General features: G+C 41.2%; 1 protein-coding gene across 3 annotated transcripts in view; it reads right to left on the bottom strand.

The window, feature by feature from the left end:
* The window catches only part of Rasgrp3 (RAS guanyl releasing protein 3), a 109,171-nt gene that overhangs the window by 82,170 nt on the left and 7,775 nt on the right, over nucleotides 1-19,226 (bottom strand). Inside the window, exon 1 of one of the 3 annotated variants that reach the window (XM_074049492.1) lies at nucleotides 8,387-8,485. The exons of the other annotated variants lie outside the window; for them this stretch is intronic. The gene's annotated coding sequence lies outside the window, so the exon portion shown is untranslated. Of the gene's footprint in view, nucleotides 1-8,386; nucleotides 8,486-19,226 lie in introns of those variants that run through there. 3 annotated transcript variants of the gene reach the window in all.

Below are 19,226 nucleotides of genomic sequence, written 5' to 3'. Positions count from 1 at the left end.
AAAATACATTCCAAGAAAAGACAATGAATTGCTTAAGTTTGTAAATGTTTTAACAGCATTACTTATAAACAATCTAAATGCAAAAGTAGTTGGACAAATTATAACACACTCACGAGTGGTAGCATTATGCAATCATTGCAAGTAATGTTATTAAAGTATATTATTAATGTGGAAAATATTCAGCATAGATTAAGTGAAAAGCAACTTTAAAAGGTTGTTCAAAACAATCCCATTTTTCTAGGAAAATACATGTGAACATATGAAATATTATATATCAAAACATTGTATATTTACAACACTATATACCAAAAGTTTTTTTAGTGTTTTCCTTTCTTCTTTTTTTAATCATATTTTGTTTTACTGGGAGTACATTGTGACACTTACAAAAGTGCTTACAATATATTTTAGTTGAATTCATTCCTGCATCATTCTCCTTTATCCTCCCCTCCCCCCATTCTTGGACTAGTTTAAACAGGTCTCATTTTTTCATTTTCGTACATGAAAATATAATATTCCCCCCATATTCACCCTCCTACACCATTTCCTTATGTCCTCTCCCCTCCCACTGGTACCAACAACCCCAATTATAAGTAGTTGTTCTCTTTGGGTGTTGGGCTCACATATTTTCCTCTTCTTTATGCCTATAAATATTTTTCTACTATAACTATGATAAATATGTATTTACTAATATATTCATTTCAATGAGATCTTTTCTTAAAATAAAAAGACACCTACAAAGACGCCTAAGTACACCAAGAAGAGAAACCGTTGACAAGAAAAGGAGACAAGAAAAAGAACCAAGAGCTAAAAAGCCTCATTATTCATTAGCAAAGGACTTCCTCCTAAGTCTGGCCTCTCTAACTTGCTAGTCCTGGCCCCAACATTTGAAAGTAAATTACTGGAAGGACTCAGGTTCCAAGGGTGCAGGAAGAGGAGGGAATGATGGTCTTGCCTTAACTCCATGGATTCAGTTTCTCAGAGACATACTTTTGGCTTTCTTTTCTTTCTTTCTTTCTTTTTTTTTTTTTTTTTGACAGTACTGGGGTTTGAACTCAGGGCCCATACCTTCAGCCACTCCTCCAGCCCTTTTCTGTGATTTGTTTGTTGTTTGTTTTGAGTGAACAATTTGCCCGGGCTGGCTTTGAACTACTCTCTGCCTCCTGAGTAGATAACAGGTGTGAGCCACCAGTGCCTGGCGTCCTTTTGGCTTTTTGTGCCTATCAGATAGAAATTCTCAGGTACCTATGACCCATCTCCCACCCCAACACACACCACTGTCAGTAGCACCATCTTCCTTGCTAGGGATTCCCTCCTGAAGCTGCTATGGCTTCAGGAGGGAACCCCTAGCAAACTCCACGCCAGCTGCTCCAAGTTGGTAACACACCACCTGCTGGTCACCTTGAGGCACTAACATCTGCCATGTCAACTCACCTCCTCCTCTACCTTTGAGGGGATTTTGTATGTAAGTTACTCTCCTCTGCCAGCTCAGTAAATTCTTCCTGTGCAATCTCTCTCCCACACATACACTTTTTGATACCTTCTCTGTTTCTCTTTTTTTAGTTCCAACACTTGCCCAACCATCACAGTAAATTTTCTCTATCCCTTCTTCTTCCCCCGTTCTTCCCCTTGAACTCTGTGGGACCAAAATAAGTTTAAGAGTTGTGCTAGCTACATGACTATAACAAATAAAAAAGACAGAATTTTTTTCAAAAGATTCAGAGTAGAGTTTTTGACCTCTAATGCTTTTGAGCAACGCAATATTGGCACCAATAAATGAAGAAATATGGTATCTGTGTTCAATGTACATTGCATTTAAATTTAACCCCCCCACACACAAGGTGTGTGACAAGAATCTCTGTCCTCAAACTTAATAATTTCTCTGGGAGAAAAGAGCAACATGTAGAAAGCCTCGTATAAATAATCATAATTATAATAGCAACAGGAGCCTATTAATATGCAATATATTATTTGTAGCAATGTATTATTAATAAAATAAGTAGCCTCTGGGCAAAACTCTCATAGTAATGCTCTAAAGACAGGCTCTTATTACCATGGGTGACAAGCACAGAGACAGCTTTGTGAACCCAGGTCCCTCTGATCTCAAACCCTGCACATTTACAGCCTCTCTAATGATCTAGTAACCATAGAAGTTTCTATTGACTTGTTTATCCTCTTCTAATTAAACCTACTTACCTCCGAGCACAACAGCCAAGTTAACTGTGTTGCATCTTGCTATCTAATTATTGGTATTACAACAGTGGCTTGCTGATATCCACTGCAAATGTGTGTGTGACATTTCAGCCAGGGATACCAGTAAGTGGACAGGAAGTAGTCTGGTAGACTGAGGATTTATAGCATTCCTTCTATGAATAAGTGCATCCTATGGATTAAAAACATTCTGAGTTCCAAACAACCAGTTTACATGCACCTTCGGAACACAAAACATAGACAAACTAGAGACAGGCTGTATAAAAATAAAAAGAAGGAAGGACACCCTCTGTCAGAGGAGGCCTGCCCATGTTCCCAGCCTGTGGGTCCTCTTTCTTCAGCATCCCTGGAAAAACTCCCAATTTTGTGGTTAAACCAGTCCCAAATAAAAATAGACTTCCTGTTTTTTAGTGCTTCTCTTCTTCCTTTTCGTAAAATTTAACTAATTTTCTGAAATATTGCTCTTACCACTTTATTTAAATTTGCCATTATGTCAGTATTTTTCTCTTAAAAAAAATCCCCTTCTTAAACTAGGTTGGCTTTCTAGCTGAAGCTGGAGTCAATAAAAGGCAAGAAGGAAAATTTAGCATTCATGCCACAAGCACCTTGCTTAGCATAATTACTTACGGAATAACTTTCCCCCTAATAGTCTTAGTTCAAAACCCTGATTGACAACAACTTTCATTAATCTTGAGGCTCTCCCCACTATAAACCACAAACTAGTGGTTAAATTAACCTGAGTCTAGAACTTTTAGAACACCACACACTTTCATTAATCTTGAGGCTCTCCCCACTATAAACCACAAACTAGTGGTTCTGAGTCTAGAACTTTTAGAACACCACTAGTTTCCGGGATTCTTATAGTTCTTAAAAGAACCACTTTTATTAAAAAAAAAAAAAAAAAGCCTCAAGGTTGCCAGGTGCATTTTTCTTAGAATCATTTAGTGTGTAGAGAATAATACAAGAGCAATTTCAGATTTTTTATTTCCTTTCCAGTCCAGCATCAGCAAAGAAAGCAGAAAATACAAATCTGATTCAGGGATAAATGAGGCAAAATAAATATTTAAACACATTTTTTTCTCAAAATGAGTGGTAACTAAATGCAAGAACCATGGGGGACCTGGTTCAAGCTTCAGAAAAACTGTCGGAAAAGTGCAGTTAGAAACTCCTAAATCTTCTTGCTCTCATACAGGCTTCCCTGCCTCACTGCGCCCACCACCACATCACACGTCACTCATCCACCCAGGCCTCCTTGAAGTCCACTGAGCTTCCCAGGGATCACACCATGGTCCTCTGGCCTTAGCAGGAGGATGATGCTCAGTGCACATTTTCGAACTAACGAACTAATGAGTGAACTAATGAACATATGAATAATAAATAATTCAACCATAACGATGAAGTAGCCATTTTAATTTGATACCAGATTCACCTGCTCAAAACTGTGCGTAATTCTAAACGATGTTAATCGCTTTTGCTCTTCACTTGAATGAGCAGATTACCCAAACCCAGCCAGCCAGCTCACTGCAAGGCCTGTTTTCCAGTCTCAGTGCCAAACTATTTGCTCGAGTCTTAATCCAACCATGGCAGGCTCCAGGCTATAAATCTAAGGCCTAATTTCTGCATTTCCATAGCCTTTCTAAAGTCTCCCTCCCTTTATCAGACACTTCCTCACACAGTGTCACTATTTACCTACACTGTATCTGCTTAACCTTCTGCTAGCAGTCTCGGGATTACTTATATCTTTGCGGGTAGAAAAGCTTCGGGTAAGGCATTCTTTTCTGAGGACTTCCTGGGAGGACACAGAGGCAACAACCCCCAAGCACACAGTAGGAACCCGCTAAGAAGAAGGACCTAATATTATTGCAACAGGATTTTCTTATTGATAGATTGTAGGGAGTAAACCGAGAAAGCAGTTTTAGCAACACGTAAATGAAGAGTGGCAGGAAATTTTCACTTTTGCCTCATGTTCATCTTCAAACGGGTGTTCTCAGGTCTTGTCTTCATTATTTCTACTCTTATCAGTGAAAAGCAAGTAGATCCATTTAAGCTGGGGTAGAACTTTGGGGAGGGCATTGTCTCCTTAGTATGGACCACGGGAAGTAAAAAGCTCAGTCAAACTTCTCAGTTGGTGGGAATAAACACATGGTAATGAGAAGCCATGTGGATCTGGCTAGCCAGCTGAAAACCTCAACACAGGCAGTGAAGTTCTGATAGAAATACGGACTCCTATAAATTCTTTGTAGACCTTTTATTCTAGTGACCGCAATATAGACATTGTCACATCAAAGAATAGACTTGTTTCTTGATTCACAAAAGAAGATAAGCATAAACACAAAGTCCTGAGTTCAAACTCCAGTCTCACCAAAAAAAAAAGAAAGAAAGAAAAGCAGCACTCCTATATTTTTTTATTTCATGAAACACTTAAATTGAAAACATGGCTCATACCCATCGTATGGTATGCAAGTTGGAAAATGCAGAAATATACAAAGGAAGTATTTAATATCCCTCTTTTCTTACCCACTCTCAACTCATTGAGATAACATACATTTTCTGTATCCTGAATCAAAATGCAATGTGGGATAGAAAAAAAAATCTCATATATAAATCATATATAAAAAAAAATGTAGAAATTAGTTTTTTAAATAGTGAATCATAGCCATGTATATTGGCTCCAAAGTCAACAATATAGATTTAATTTATTCTTTTTACTTGCTGGATTCTACCCTACCATACAGCTATGTCACACTTTATTAACTCTGGGGATGAATATTCAAAATGTTCTCAGGTTGGGTTTTTCTTTTGTAGTACTGGAACTTGAACTCAGGACTTACACCATTAGCCACTCCACCAGCCCTTTTTTGTGATGGGGTTTTTTCCAAGATAGTCTTGTGAACTATTTTGCCCGGGGTGACTTTGAACCATAATCTTCCTGATCTCTGCCTCTTGAGTAGCTAGGATTACAGACATGAGCCCCCGGGCCCTGCAAAATGTTCTCAGTTTTTGCCCCTATAAACAGTGTTGCACTAAACATCTGTGCCCTTATAGCTTCAGTTGTTGGTGCTTTTATTTCCATCATAAAGATTTATAAAACTGGGACTCTAAATTTATTAATTTGCTATTGACAAAGATTCTCTTCTTGTTTTGGTTTTGTAGCACTAGGGTTTGAACTCAGGGCCTCATGCTTGCTAGGCAGGTGCTCTACCACTTGAGCAACTCTGCCAGCCCCCAAAGACCAAAGATTCTCTTCTTGACCAAACAATAGTCAGGTTCCTCTGAGCTCTTTTCTCAGTAAGGCCTCAATTTTGTCCTATAAAGACTTGAACAAACCCTGAAGATAGTTCCTTCCTTCCTTTTTTCTTCTTTTTTTTTTTGTGGTACCGGGGTTTGAACTCAGGGCCTCCCACCTGCTAGGCAGGCTCTCTACCACCTGAACCACTCCGCAGCCCTCTTTTGTGATGGATTTTTTTTGAGATAGGGTCTTGCAAACTGTTTGTCCAGGGCTGGCTTGGAACTGCAATCCTCCTGGTCTTTGCCTCTGGAGTAGCTAGGATTACAGGTGTGAGTCACCAGCACCTAGCCCTTAAAATAGTTTCTAGCAGCTCAAGGCCACATCTGTAAGATGACTCTAGCTCCCCCTTAAAGTCCCTATCTGAGACAATTCAAGGCTGTCAAAAAAACTTCACTGTTTGTCCTAGATAACACCTGAGGAGAAGGCCTCTGTCTTCTGGTCTCTGTGGGAGGACAGAATCCTAATTTTGGTAGCTGCCAGCTAGCAGACATGGCTGGCCTAATCTCATTTACAAGGCCACCACTTTGTGATTTTTTTCTTTCCTGAAGGCTGAGCCTCCACCTGCCCCTTGCTGATGCCCTCATTCTCCCTTGAAGCGGCCTGGTTACTCCTGCAGAAATCAAAGCTGAGTTCAGTTCGTGTTGGACTTTTCTTTTCTGCAGTAGTTATTGCTGCACAAATCTACCCTCACCCTTTATCTAGTGTCTGGCTAAACACTGTGTGTTCTGTTGCTGTCTCCAGACTGATCTTAAAGCAATGCAAGGATCATGGACTTAAGAAGTCTGAGAAATGTTAACTTTGAGGGTCTTTTTTTGTGGTATTGGCAGTTGAACTTAGGGCCTTTATCCAGGTAGGCACTCTGACCACTTGAGTCACTCCACCAGCCCTTTCTAGTGGTAGGTTTTTTCAAGATAAGGTCTCACGAACTATCTGCCTGGGCTGGCTTCGGACCATGATCCTCCTGATCTCTGCCTCCTGAGTAGCTAGGATTACAGGCGTGAGCAACAGGCGCCCTGTTTAAGGGTCTTGATTATAATAATGAGAGCCACTAAAGCTTCACTTCAGAATTATATCCCACCAGGTATTATTCAATCACTTATGTTGAAGATGCTTGCTTATTTTTTTCCATAAATAATAATAATGTTTTTTCTTGTTTCCAATAGTGGCACTATTTGAGCAGACTAGGGGAGGAGGAAGAGGAAAAGAGAATGATGGAGTGAATAATACTGAAATACATCGCATCTGTACAGGAAGAAGGCACAAGAAAGCCCACTGAAAACTGCTGAAGAATAGGGGTAGGGAAAGGGGAAGGGACAGTAATAGAGGGGTGGGATCTAATTATAAAGTACAGCATATTCACAAGTGAAACACCATGGCCCAACACCTTTGAACAATGAACATATGCTTAAACAAGGAAGGACAGGAGTGTAAAACAGTTCTGTTAGTGGGAGGGTCCTACTGGGGGGGAATGGAGAGGGTGAAGGAGGGGGAATATGGTCGATATACTTTATACATGTGTGTGAAGAAAGAACATTGAAATCATTTTAAGTAGGGGAGAGGGGAAGGAGGACAAATGACAGTGGGATGAACCTAACCAAGGTACATTGTAATCATATATAGAAATGTCACTATGAAACCCCCGAACAGCTATTATATGCTAATAAGAATGTTTTTAAAAAATTATAATAATGATTTTCCAAAACATCTTAAACTCACCTGAGCTAAATTTGTCTTCTTTCTTTTTTTGGCGGGGGGGGGGGCAGTATTGGGGTTTGAACTCAGGGCCTCCTGCTTGCTAGGCAGGTGCTCTACCATTTGAGCCACTCTGCCAGCCTTGAGTTAAATTTGTCAAAGTGAAAAGTTGGAGTTTATTTATCCCCTGCTATTTTAGTCCTTGTTATCACACATACCAAAATTTCCATGAAATCTAAAGATCATTCCAGTAATGGAATCAATTACTGATAAAAAATGTTTTTATGAGCAAATGTGAACTCTTATTCTAGCTACTTTGGAAACAGAGACCTGGAGGATCAAGGTTTAAGGCCTGCATAGGCAAAATGTTCGAGAGACCCCCCCCCCCCCCACTGCTCTCAACCAATAAAAACTGGGCCTGGTGGTATGCTCCCATCATCCCAGCTAGGCAGGAAACATAAAAAGGAGGACCATGGTCCAGGGTGACCCAGGCATGCATTACAAGACACTATTCAATCCCCAGTACTGCCAAAAAAAAAAAAAAAAAAGAAGAAGAAAAATACCAAGGTTAGACTGAGAACCCTTTACGGCATGTTCACAGAATGCAATTGTGCTGGTGACAAGAAGGATCCATCGTCCCTCGTTTGTCTCCATCTTCTTTGCTGGACTATAGCCTCATACCTGAACAGCCAACTCCTCACATCCACCTGAGGCAGGAACAGGACCCACAAGATCCACACAGGCTGAGGAGAACCCACTGTCTGCAGATACACTATTCCAGACATGGGATTTTACTAAAACTATCTTTGTACAATTTAGTACAAAACTAAATTGTAAGTCTTCGCCACATAGTTTTATCAGGGAAATTGGAGTAAGCATTTTTAGTCTATGTTAACTGATATGGCTACACCAGCCAACACGCTCTAAGACACAAACAAGTGAGCACAGGGCTCCTGGTTTAAAGAAAAGAATGAGTTATATACAATATAAATTTAGGTAAATTTTTTCACATTACTAAATCATACTTTGTTTTAGGAAGCCACTCAAAGGATCACAAGAAATATGTGCACCTCTGGTGCATTAAAAATGGCACTCAACCAACCAAAATCCAACGCACACTATTCAAAAAGGTTTAGCAAACGTTTAAGTGAACAACGAAGAAAAATAAACATAAGTCCAATTTTGAACCAAACTTACTGGTCCAGATGGTCTGTGTCCTTTCCTTCAGAACAAAAAGTAGGCAAGCCATTCCTAGCTGCCTGTGACAGATAGTTATTTCACAATATCCCCAGGGTGTGCAAAAGTGACCTGCTATAAATATACCCCCAGCTCTCACATTAGCGTCCACAGTGTGGAGGCCAAGTGAAATATAATTGCTTGAAATATATCCCCTGCATTCTGGTTCCATCAACTACCATTAACTGAAAATTCCTGGTAATACTCCTGACAATATCATCATGAACAAACTTTTTTGGTTTTTTTTTGTTAACCACTTTCTAAACTAGGAGAGGCAGTGTGGTGAGTGGTAGGTTGCCACAAACTGTAGAAAGGGCACCAGGATTCTCATTCTGTCCTCAGTCACTTATGAGTTGCTTAAGTCACTTAGGCCGTTAAGGATAAAATTCCTTCTTTGTAATAGGGAATGATAATAGCCAACTGTAAGGGTGGCTGGTAGGCTTCCTATACCAGTCTTTTTTTTTTTTGGCAGTATTGGGGTTTGAACTCAGAGCCTCACGCTTGCTAGGCAGGTGCTCTGCCACTTGAACCACGTGCCAGGCCCCCATAATTCCGTAAGTAAAATGAGTTTACAGAAAACTGTCAGCATCTCAAGAAAACAAAGGGCTGGGGCATGGCTCAAATGGTGGAGTCCCAGGCTAGCAAGAGTGAAGCCCTGAGTTCAAACTCCAGTACCGCCAAAAAGACAGAAAACAAAACAGGATGTGGGTTTGGCTCAAGTGACAACACGCTTTCCTAACAAGCACAAAGTCTTAAGTTCAAATCCCAGTATGACCAAAAACAAACTAAAATACAACAAATCAAAAAACCCAACAGACCTTGGTAACATGCAATCAGTGTTGTTTGGGTATGAACCAGATCCATTTTAACAAGGAAATACGGCTGTTTATTTCTTTAGTATGGTGTATGCATCTGTCATGACATCAAGCTGTATTCTTTTAAAATATGCAATCTATCCTATGTCAATTGTGCCTTAATAAAGCTTGTTTTTATGAAAAAAGTGGAACTAAGATATTCAACAGTACTAACATTAATAACAGAAAAATGAGATCAGAATTAAAGGTTTTTAAGGTCTGTATGTTATTTAGACAACGACTGAAGTTTTTTTTTTCTTTTTTGGTGGGACTGGGGCTTGAACGCAGGGTACCAAGTTTCCTAGGCAGGTACTCTATCGCTTTGCTAGCCCTGTTTTGTATTGGGTTTTTTGAGATAGGGTCTCCCACACTAATTGCCCAAGCTGGCATTGAACCACGATCCTCCTCATCTAGGAGGATTCTGAGTAGCTAGGATTATAGGTGTGAGCCACCAGCACTTGGCAATATTAGACTTTTTAAAATTAAGTGTGTACTTTAAGCATGACAACTAGAACACAAAAGAAACTTAGACTATGTAGCTTACAAACTATGAGAAGGGGAAAACTTAGAATAAAGAAAACTTGAAAAATCCAAAAGAAGGGAGAAAAGGAGAGAAAATGGTGGGAAAGAATGATAAGGGAAAATAAAAATACATAGTAACTAAACTACCACAGTGTAGATTATCTAGCCTCACCATTATCAAAGTGTTTATTCAATAATCAACAAAGGGGGATCCATGAACAGTCCAACTCCCCAGGTGCAGGGCTGGATATGTGCAGATAAGAGGAATGTAATCCCTTCCAACTGCTTTTCTGAAGCCTTGAAGTTAATTAAAGGCAAGTTCTTTATACCAAAAATAATAAAGGAAACTGACACGTGGGGAGGGGAGAGGGCGGCAGAAGTGGAGACTGAGGATGCTCCCATGCTATGATCTGAGCAAAATCCTTAAATGACATTTGTGAGAGTTGTCTTACAGATACCCAGCTGGGACATAGGACATGATCCAGAGCTTCCTACACAAATGCCACACTCAGAGCAGGGGTGGGGGACCACGTCCAGCACCTCCCAGCTCCTCTTCCCCTCCACACATGCAAGGGTGAAGTCCTTCCCTGCATGGTGCAACTAAAACGCTAAGAAATCTCAGCTAAATTTAGCAAGCCAGGCGGTAGAGCTCATCTGTTCTTTCCTGGAATCTGGAAAAGTGGAGAGATGGTTCTAATCAGTCTTATCGGGAAAACAGATGGAAAATTCTTTCCACAAGTGAAGTCTTTAGTCTTATTCCAAAAGGAGGCCATGCGGCTCCTCAGAGCCAGCTGTGTCTGGCAGCACCTTCTCAGGCACTATTGATTTCACAAATGTTAGGGCCGCTGTTCAGGGAATTGTGGGTGAGACACCAGGAAACTCTGAACGTGAATGTGGCTCATTGCAGCTCTCCAAGTCTCTCCTCCTCCCAGTGATTCAGGAATTCTCATCCTGTCCTGACCCCTGGAGTGCTAGAACAGAAAACTGCACAGAACTAAGAATCAAAAGACATGACTTCTCAGCCAAGCTCTGCTTAATCCACCTGAGGGACAGTGAATGAGTCCACTGAGGAATCAACCAGCAAGATGGGAATGGCCATATTTGTCATGGGGATTTTTTGAGAAGAAGGGAACTCATACAGAAAAGGTTCTTTGGAAAAACCATTCTGCGTTATAGACGTGTAAATTGCATAGACAATTTTAAGCCTTTACGGTACCTTTGCCTATATGATGTTATCTCCCACAGAAGAGCTTGAGAAGTTATGGCTGACATCTGTGACATTTTCTGCTTAACATTCCCACTCTCCTCCATTGATTGTCACTCAAACACAACCCCAGCTGCCCAGAAATAGGCATGTAACCCAAACTGGACTAATGAGGGTCCCTCTCTGGCTTTGGCCATGGTTGAGTGTTCCAAGCACAAGATTCAGGTAGATGGCTCCCCGACCTAGTAAGGTCCTTCTCCATATTTTTTCAGACATGGAACTAGAACATCTTTTTCCTGTGGCCAAGTTAAAAGAGAAACCTAGAAGCCAGGTGCCAGCAGCTCATGCCTGCAATCCTAGCTACTCAGAAATCAGAGATCAGGAGGATTGTGGTTTCAAGGCCAGCCCTGGCAAACAGTTCTAGACCCTATCTCCAAAATACCCAATGCAAAGGAAAGGGCTGGCAGAGTGACTTAAGTGATAGAGTGCCTGTGTAGCAAGAGTGAGGCCAAGTTCAAACCCCAGCATCCCCCAAATAAATAAATAAATAAACCTAGAAGCTATTAGCAGTTACGTTTTCTGCTTTGCCTGGAGTATTCTGAATGAGAGACAAGAGGAAAACTGCAATTAATTTTCCAGTTTTAAATATGTCTATCTGCTTTCAACTGAGCCTCAGCCAGACAGCAGGGTCACCTCATATGTCACCCTTGAGAGAACAGAGTGCTAGAGTAGGAAGCAGTGGCCTCCAACACATGCAAAAATCCCTTTGATCTCATTTTAATGGGATGTTAGAAGGAGGCAAAAGGATGTCAATCTTCATGTTAAACTTCTCTTTAGCCAAGTTTAAGGTCTTTATAATAGGCCTATTGCTCTTGATAATAGTCCTAACCCATTTTGATGCTTCTCACCCTTGGTCCCATTTATTTCCAGTCCCACCCTGGATATTTTACCTTTGCTAATTCTTCCCAGTCTTATAGTCCATATTTAAAATTATTCCTCTTCCCATATAAATTCCCCTTTCCTTGGTTACAAGATTTATAACAGAGAAAATCACAAATCATCCAACTTTACATCAAAGTATCAGGGACTGACTTACTCTTCTCTGAAATATGGTTTTCAAACTGAACTTTTGTTAATTTATATACTTGTGATTTCAAAACTCATATATGTTCACCACAAAAAAAACTTAAAGAAAAGAGCCAGGTGCTGATGGCTCATACTTATAATCCTAGCTACTCAGGAGGCAGAGATCAAGAGGATTGCAGTTTGAAGCCAGCCTGGGCGAATAGTTCTCAAGACACTGTCTCAAAAAATCAAAGGGCTAGTGGAGTGGCTCAAGCAGTAAGAGCACCTGCCTAGCAAGTAGCCCTGAGTTCAAACTCCAGTGCAACCAAAAGAACACAATTTAAAAAAAAAAAAAGCACAAAGAAGAAAAATAAGATGTACTCTAGTCACACCTTTTTCTTTTTTTTATTTTATTATTTTTTTTTTATTCATATGTGCATACAATGTTTGGGTCATTTCTCCCCCTTGCCCCCACCCCCTCCCTTACCACCTACCCCGCTCCCTCCCTCTCCCCTATACCCCCTCGATACCCAGCAGAAACTATTTTGCCCTTATCTCTAATTTTGTTGAAGAGAGAGTATAAGCAATAATAGGAAAGAACAAGGGTTTTTGCTGGTTGAGATAAGGATAGCTATACAGGGAGTTGACTCACATTGATTTCCTGTGCATGTGTGTTACCTTCTAGGTTAATTCTTCTTGATCTAACCTTTTCTCTAGTTCCTGGTCCCCTTCTCCTATTGGCCTCAGTTGCTTTTAAGGTATCTGCTTTAGTTTCTCTGCATTGAGGGCAACAAATGCTATCTAGTTTTTTAGGTGTCTTACCTATCTTCATATCTCCCTTGTGTGCTCTCGTTTTTATCTTGTGATCAAAGTCCAATCACCTTTGTTGTGTTTTCCCTTGATCTAATGTCTGCATATGAGGGAGAACATATGATTTTTGGTCTTTTGGGCCAGGCTAACCTCACTCAGAATGATGTTCTCCAGTTCCATCCATTTATCAGCGAATGATAACATTTTGTTCTTCTTCATGGCTGCATAAAATTCCATTGTGTATAGATAACACATTTTCTTGATCCATTCATCAGTAGTGGGGCATCTTGGATGTTTCCATAACTTGGCTATTGTGAATAGTAGTCACACCTTCTTCAATACCATTTTGGTATGTATGTAGGAGAGCCTATAGATGGTGACTTTTACATACCCTTGTGTAGTCTTTGCCCCCATCAAACCAGGGTTGAACCTGGTAACCAAGAGGATACATGAAAGGCGACAATGATGATGTCTAACTTCCAAGGTGAGGTCAGAAAAAGCATTGCAGCTTTTACCTTGTTCATTAGATCTATCACTCTGAAAGAAGTCCTGAGAACACTGCAGGTGGAGAAGCTCACAGAGAGGAACGAAGGCCCCACCCAGAAACCTGCCCAACTCTTGAACCACTTAAGTGAGCATCCTCAAAAGCAGATGTCTGTAAGTTGGCAGAGCACAGTAGAAACATGAGTTTGAACAACTATTCATGCAAGAGTCAAGGAATCCAGATGAGGGATTTTAGCACCTGGTAGAGAAGAGAAACAAGAAGACATTGAAGAGAGAGAGAAGGGCAGTTTCACAATACTTGGATTGCTCCTCCCCAAACCCCAGGCAGCACAGGGGAGAGAGATGCCCTTTAGTCAAGGGAAGAAGTGAAACGAGCACCTGACTTCACTGCAGATCCCAGCATGAGCTACCCCAGTGAAGCCCAGCACCAGCCCAGCCCCCATGGCCCCTGCTCCAGAAAGACCCTTGCAGCCTCAGGCTTCAGGCCCAACACAGCATCAGGCTAACCCTATAGCCCCAAACTCCAGACCCTGCTAAGATCTGGCTCACCCCAGCAGCCTAGCCTCTAGATCAGCCTCCAAGGACCCAGGCTCCAGGGTTGTCCCCATAGGCTTAGGCACCAGGCTCTCCCCAGTGCCAGGTGGTCTTCCAAGCACTGAGACTCAAGACCACCATAGTGCCAGGTTGGCACCTATGGATGCAGACTTTTAGGCACAGACCCAGGATCCAAGCTCGCCCCAGAAGATATAAGCTCCAGGCCTGCTCACCCACTGATCTGGGCACTAGGCCAGCCCAAGAATTCCTTCAGCAGGCTAGTGTTCAGACTCCACCAGACAACCTCCCCAGACTCTCTGGATGGGCTGATGGTTACAGACTCTCCTACCAAAATCAGCGTGCACTATTATACACAACCTACATGAAACAAATTGCTAGAAACATGCAACCTACAAAGATTGAGTCATGATGAAGAAAATCTGAACAGATCAATAGCGAGTTGAATAAGCTCTTTGGTACAACATGGGTGAACCTAGAGGACAGATATGTTTAAACAGCTTGGTTTCATCATTTCATATTATTTACATATGGTAAAGCATCAGATCTTACACTGTAAATGCATGTAGTTTTACTTGTCAATTATACCTTAATAAACCCAAGGGTGTTGGAAAAAGAAAAGAAAAGCAGATTTTTCCAGAAAGTTTTCAGATGGTGCTGACCTCAAGTGACACTGAGCCCAAGTGACGTTTGGCTGCTGTCTCACATGAAACACTCCTTAGTCTGAACTTCCAGATTCCTGACCCACAGAAATCATGGGACGTCATCAGGAATGACTGCTGTTATTCAAAGCCATTTAATTTTGAGATGGTTCGTTACACAGAAATAGGTAACTAGATGGTGTGGCTTGAGTGGTAGAGTATTTGCCTAGCAAGTACGAAGTTCTGAGTGTGGACCCCAGTACTGCCCCCACAAAAGGTAACTAATAAGATATCATTCCTATCTTTTCTAAAATTTATAACAAGCATGCATATCTTCAACCTGCCGTTTGCACTCATATATCATAAACATGTCCAATCTTATTAAATATTCTTTAATATTCCAATGTCATCAAGTATTGTCCCCAAGACATGATCTTTTCCTACATGGCTGCACAGTATTCCATCATATCTACATAGCAAAATGTGTTATGTCATAAAATAGATATTTTCAGGCCAGACATGGTGGCTCACACCTGTAATCCTAGCTATTTGGGAGGCAGAACTGGGCAGGATGGTGATTTGAGGCCAGCCTAGGCAAAAAGTTAGTGAGACCCCATCTTAACAAAATGAAGCAGGCATAATGATATCTATCTGTAATCCTAGCTATACAGGAGACATAGGTAGGAGGCTTACAGTTCCGGGTTGTCAAAGAAAGACTCTATCTGAAAGCTAACCTAAGATGAAAAGGGCTAGAGGCATGGTTCAAGGATCAGAGTACTTCTAGCACGCTCAAGGCCCTGAGTTCAAACTCCAGCACCACCACCAAGAAAACCCTCAAAAATTGAAGAACAATGTCCCAGTCATAAAGAATGAAAACCCAATGAGGAAAGGTTAGCTGGGACAAAAACCATATGAACGTATATGTGATTGGAAACCCTGGGTACCTTCTTAAAACTTTTATTCATTCATTTGCCAAACATAAGATTAGGAAGTTGCTATGTATAATTCTTTATGTCATGTACTCTAGGAGAGGTGAAAATAATTAAGACAGTTTAGGATTTCAGATTGTACCTAGACAGCACCTGGTTGAGTTTAAATGCCTACCTAAATCCCAAATTAGGAGATAAGTTGATTAAGACCTAAGAGGAAGGTGAAAATGACCCGAGGGTAAGTGAAATGGGCAGTCTTCAAGGTTGCAACTTAGTCCTGTCTTTGCTAAATCTTGTCCATCATCAGGAATGGCAGTTATCCCGCAGGCTTAAATGACTGGGCAAGAAGTTCACATCCAAGGCAGGCTTTTGTTTGTTTGCTTTTTTGTGGCACTGGGGCTTGAACTCAGGGTCTTGTGCTTGCTAGGCAGTGCTCTACCACTTGAGCCACTCCACCAGCTCCCAGATTTGCTTTTGAGAGACTTTGAAATTGAGAGAAGAGATTTATTCATTTCTACAAGGGTTACTCCAACTCCTATACTCTTTGTGCATGATGACACGGTAAACAGGGAGAGAGAGAGGGTGAGAGAGAGAGAGCGCAAAAGGAAGAAAGGAGAGGAGGAGGGAGGTCGAGCAGATATGAGGTTCCAGCATAGCCTCAGGCTTTTGGAGGGAGCCTTCTCCTTGTCCCACTTCATCTCTGCACCTCCATGAGATGCACCTTCTCTTCTAACCAAGAAAACCACTTTGACTGTATGTGTCCTTGCAACTTGACTTCTTGTCCTTGCTGTCCAGGCAGTTTGCAACCCTTCCCAGAAAGATTCTTCCTCAGAATGAAGAAAGCTGAATGTGTGAAAAGGGGAGTCCCTGCGGGAAGGAAACCAAGTGCGGGACTCCTGGGAGAGTCCACGAGTGAGTGAGAAGGAGCAAGAGTGGAAGCAGAAGTGATAGGAAGAGACATGAGACACATCCAACAGGAAGAGTGAGCAGCCTGGTTAGTGGGAGGTGAAGGTCACCATTGAGGAGACCGAGGGTTATGTGGTCTTCCCGGGGACCCACACCTGCAGAGTGGGTGCGGGAAAAGGATAGGATCCTTTGTCTTAGAAGCATGTTTACCATCTTACAAAGGACATAAATGAGGAGATGCATAGGGAAAGGTACAGGGGGAGGGGCGCAGAGCATTCATGCCACCTCTGGAGACTACGTGTTCAGCTCTCCAGAAGCTCTCTGAACACTGTCCTTTTGGGGGTTTATGGACATGTCATTGCACAGACAGGGAAAAACAAGGTGGCATGTGACAGAGTGAACACTGGGGATTCCAGCAGGAAAATCGGAGCTTTAAATGGGTAAGTAGAAGACAGAAGGCAGCAGATTGGAGTAGGTCGGGTGGGAGTTTTCATGGCAACAAGGAAACGTGGATGTTTTAAAGAAAATGCCCCCTATTCCCCACAAAAAAGAAAAATAAAGCAAGGGAGAAGAAGTACAAGTTAACTGCTCAGGAGCGGGGAGGAGGATAGCTTCAGCTAGAAAACAGAGACATACACATTCCAGGATTCAGGACACCTCTGTGTAGCCCTAGTTCCCAGCAGAAGAAATTATAGGGAGGTGTTAATTGTTCCCCTGGCTTGGACTTCTGTTCCTGAGGCTACATACCCAATTTACTGACTTGTGGGTCTTGCTGTTTTATGAAACAACCCTGGCATCACTGAACCCAGGGTTCTTGACCTTGACTGAAGGTCAGTTAATGTCTGACTTTGTCACCCCCTCCTCATTTAGCAGCGGTTAGGAAAAAACGATGGCAGTATCTTCAAGTTCCAGCAGCTCATGTTACTCTAACTTGGAAAGCACATCCCACACTCAAGACCAGTTACACACACCTTCCCCCCCAACCCACACCCCCAGCTGTGGAAAATCATTTCCCAGAGCCCAGGCCCCTGGTCTTCCCCATCCTGCCCCTGGGAGACCTGAGCAATTTTGCACAATTCTCTTTCCTATGTGCCTGTGTGTTCAATGCTAACCTTCACTCATGCTCTTCTACCTCTGAGCCAATAATTGTTACTTCAAGAAAATCTTGCTCTGCTTAGAAATCAAAAATATCCTAAGTATGTCAGTGCTAAAGTGGTTTCCTTAAAGAAAAGGCAAGATCCAAGTTTGGAAGTAAAATTAGACCTGAAAGTCTAAAACAGCCTTCTCCCCTTAAGAGTCACTTAGATAAGTGACTTTCTTATGAAAGAATTCCATCTATTTCCTCATTCTTCTTTGGTGAACTTGCTTTCCTACTGACATGAACAGACAAAACCACCATGATTTATCTCAGACTTGTCCGAAAACTTAGTACAGAGAATCCTGGAACTTCCCAGATTCTCTGCTAGTGTTTGTGGAAGCAAGGTGATTGAGTGTTGATACAGCATCTTCCTCTTTTGTTTCATTTATTAGTGTGTTATTAATGTATTGCTCAATGTAACTATAACATATTATTAATGGATGGCATATTGTATTAATATAGAAACAATATACAATTACATTTCATCTACAATGCATTGTAATAATACAATATTATGTATTCATAATACATGCCAACTAACTTACTAGGCATGAATTTAATACATTATAAATGCATTGTAATAATTTCATTGTAGACATATAGCATTTTAGGTGTGCACACACAATCACTATTTATAGCTTTGTATCTGTGGGGAGAATGGAAAGTGAATTCAGAGGGCCAAGAAGATATTCAAGCTTTTGGACCACTACCAATTGGTAAATCATGCAATGAATGGTCATTATTTGTATTTTAAATGTCTTTAACTTTTATTTTGAATTTAGACTTTTTCTGACTGCTTTAAATCTAGCTTCATAATCAAACCCTCCTGGCATAAGAAATGAACCCAAAAGACTACTGCTCCTGTTGATTCCAACTCATAGGGCTGGATTTCCAGGTCTCTGCCATTGGCAGCGCCCTAAGAACCCAGGGTCTCCTGGTTTTCTCCACTTCCACCAGTTCTATTTTTGTGTCTCTGTATTTAGCACACAGAGCTATCTTTATCACCCCAGCTGACTGGCATGAGAGTCCCCAGGGCATAGTAGTTACACAAGATTATTGATGCATGCTTCCTACCCTTCAAATAAAACAATGCAAAATGTAGAAAGGCCATCAGCAAATGATCACAATGTTAGAAATGTGCCCGTGTGTGTGTGTGAATCGCTAAGGATGCTTTTTGTGCACTAAATTTTATTCAGTATAAAGAACACAATATCTGTAATGCTTTCTAAAAATTAGTTTTAGATTGAGTAACAGAATCTATTATTATGCATAAATATACTTGGAAATACCATGATCATAAAATGAAATTTCTTTTTTTTTAAAACAACTTAATTTATGTATGTATGTATGTATTTGGTGGAACTGGGGTTTGAACTCAGAGCTTCCTACTTGCAAAGCAGGTGCTCTATTGTTTGAGCCGCACCTCAGCCCCTTTTACTCTGGTTGTTTTGGAGATGGAGACACTCGACCTATTTGCCCAGGCTGAAGTCAAAACAAAATCCTCCTGATCTCAGCCTCCAAAGTAACTACGATTATAGGTGTGAGCCACCAGCACCTAGCCAAATAAAGTTTCTTATACACATAAAATCTGGAGTTCAAAATCTGGGAATTGTTTGTGACTCTTCTTACTTTATTTTCAGTTGAGGAGTTCATAGTTATCTGACCTAAATGAGCAA

The sequence above is a fragment of the Castor canadensis genome, chromosome 12 (genome assembly GCF_047511655.1).
Source record: "Castor canadensis chromosome 12, mCasCan1.hap1v2, whole genome shotgun sequence".
Taxonomy (NCBI): domain Eukaryota; kingdom Metazoa; phylum Chordata; class Mammalia; order Rodentia; family Castoridae; genus Castor; species Castor canadensis.
Note: the sequence above shows the minus strand (reverse complement) of the source record. Positions and strands in the feature narration are given on the sequence as shown.